General features: G+C 42.9%; 1 non-coding gene across 1 annotated transcript; it reads left to right on the top strand.

Moving 5' to 3' along the window:
* The first annotated feature begins 1,270 nt into the window (after positions 1-1,270).
* Positions 1,271-1,344, top strand: TRNAI-AAU (transfer RNA isoleucine (anticodon AAU)). The gene has a single exon. It is a non-coding gene; the product is annotated as a tRNA-Ile (tRNA).
* The last annotated feature ends 1,248 nt before the right edge of the window (positions 1,345-2,592 follow it).

Raw genomic sequence — 2,592 nt, 5'->3', positions numbered from 1 at the left:
GGGCAGCTGGGGGGATATGACCTCAGAATGTCAAGCTTCAGGGCCAGATACATGGGGTTGGGGTGGTTTCCTAGACTGGACTTTTTATCGTCTATCTCTGGGACGACAAACTTCCTTAGATTTTGCCTCACACATGCCTAATTCTTTGAATTGTGTCTGCAATTTTCTTGTACCAGTTATTTGATTTACTGGGGGAGAATGAAAACTCTGATATATTTTTCTTTTCTTTCTTGTACCCTCCCTTTTCACTATCTTCCCCTAACATTTCTTTTCTTCTTTTGGTTAGCTAGAAGCTAGGTGCCTTTTTCCAGGTTCTTCCTTAAGCATCACTTGGCACGGCAGACCCACACACCTTGGTTGAGTTTAGAGATGGCAGTTGTCCCCAGAGCAGTGGGAGATGGTGGTGATGTCTGTGCTTCTTCATCTCAGCGTCCCTTTTTTTCTGGGGGTGCCTGGGACAGAGAGAGCAGCTTGACACCTCCGAAATAATCTGAGCATCTTGAACTCCACTGTTTGAATATTGCAGGTAATGACTGAAAGAATGTATTTTCAGGTTAGCAAAATCTAGAGCTGTTTTAATTTTTCTAGGACTTGATCATCAGCAAACATGATTTTCTGTACGCTTTTTCCCGTTCGTGAACTTCAATTATTGAGTCAACCATCGTGCTGTGAGGGCACAGGGGCTACCAGAGGACGAAAGAATGCCACGACACAGTCGTCGTCCTCAAGGAAAGGAAAGAAGAACATAAGCAGTTAATGACAATAAAATCGCAAATTGGACCAACAGAGATCCACGTGGCAGGGCGTTTTCACAGAACACAAAGGTGCAACACCCCAGGGTATAGGAAGACGCTGGTCAGATCCAACGCGGGATGTTTCTTCCCGTGTGGAAAGAAATCCTCAAGCCCTGAGCGGCGACCAAATCCACCAGATCCCTCCCGGAGGTGTCTGCATCCTTTTCAAAGGCTTCCTGGTGTAGGATGGGGGAGCCCTCTCCAGCCAATGTTTCTCTCGGGACGAAATCCACGAGCTCCAGAACGTCTTATTTTCCATAGGAGGAGGAATTCATTTCTGCTGGAGGTAGAGTTTTTGTTCCTTTTTCTTTTTGCGGGAGTGAAGAAAGGGAAAACGGAAAACCTAAAGAGAAGCTTGAACACAGTGCCATTTGGTCATAGTTAACATCGTGTAAAGGAGAGTATCCTTTGGATCAACGACGAGGGAGTGAGCAATCTTCAAACTTTGGGAATATGACGGGATACTTTGCGCAAGCGGCCGGTTATCTCAGTTGGTTAGAACGTGGTGCTAATAACGCCAAGGTCGCGGGTTCGATCCCCGTACGGGCCAAGGAAAGGAGTTCGTTTTTGATTTAAAAAATCTTGCGGTATACCTAGCTGCAGTTTGAAAATAACCTCTGTGACACCCGTTGTGGATCAAACGTGGGCTTTATTTCCTTAATCCACAGTAATGGCGACTATACCCCCTTTGCTCCCCTCTAAAGAGGGGGAGGGGAGAAAAAACAACTTTTTGGAACAAGTGACATCAAGCCTTAATATAGAAATCTTAGTGAAGAAAACCAGGCTAGGAGTGAGGATGGTCTTGAGTGTGCGCCTGATGGCCGCTGTGCATAAGAGCGTCCCATTCTCCTTGTCCCTTTTTCAGTGTCCAGCGCACTGTCTACCATGTGGCCCTCAAGCACTTTCTCTATCTGATTATGTCCTCTACCTGATTCACAACTCATCACTTGCTTTGCCCTTTCATAATGTCGAACTTGATACTTTTAGTTGTTAAAATAACCGCAGTCATACATAATGAATATTTTCCTTTTTTAAAATTTCATCTACCAGTTGACCTTCAGCATAATATTTGTCCTCCAAGTCAGATTTTTTTTTTCTGGATCACCATTGCCTAGAATTGTGCCAAAGTCAGATTAAATGTGTGAAATCTCTCAATTTGTGCCTATTGTATTATTCCCGTGAATATTCAAATATGCCATTTGTCTCCTACCTTAAAAGGGTTTGTCTTGACCCAACATACCCCTCTAGGTACTACCCTGTTTCTCAGATGGCCTTATAAAAATCACTTCTGAAGGGTTATCCAGATTTACTGTCTCCAGTTTCTCTCCTTGTGTTTTCAAATCCACTACATTCTGTTTGGTTTGTTTTTTTTTTTTTTTTTTTTAACACCATCAATTCATGGAAACTTCTTGTCAAGATTACTAATGAATTCTTCTCACATTTCAAGACCTTATCTTCCTTGCCTTCAGTTATGGATTCAGTTATGTCCCCCCAAAATATGTCATAGAATCCAAACCTCCATACCTGGAGATTTAATCCCATTTTGGAATCAGTTTTCTTTTTTATGTTAATGAGGCTGTATCAGTGTAGGGTATGTCTTAAATTTAATAACTTTTGAGATACAAAAAGAGCAGGCTGGCACTGAGATAAGAGAGCATAACTGAGGAAGACAGAAACACACTTGATGATTACTGAGGAACCAGGAACTCTGGGGTTATAGAAACCAAGAGAAAGATTTTTTCCCAGGGCTAAGAGGGAGAGAGCATTCCCCTACAGTAGTGCCCTGAATTTGGACTTC

This window comes from Loxodonta africana, chromosome 1 (assembly GCF_030014295.1).
Source record: "Loxodonta africana isolate mLoxAfr1 chromosome 1, mLoxAfr1.hap2, whole genome shotgun sequence".
Lineage (NCBI taxonomy): Eukaryota > Metazoa > Chordata > Mammalia > Proboscidea > Elephantidae > Loxodonta > Loxodonta africana.
The sequence above is the reverse complement of the archived record's forward strand: the minus strand, read 5'-3'. Positions and strand labels throughout refer to the sequence as shown.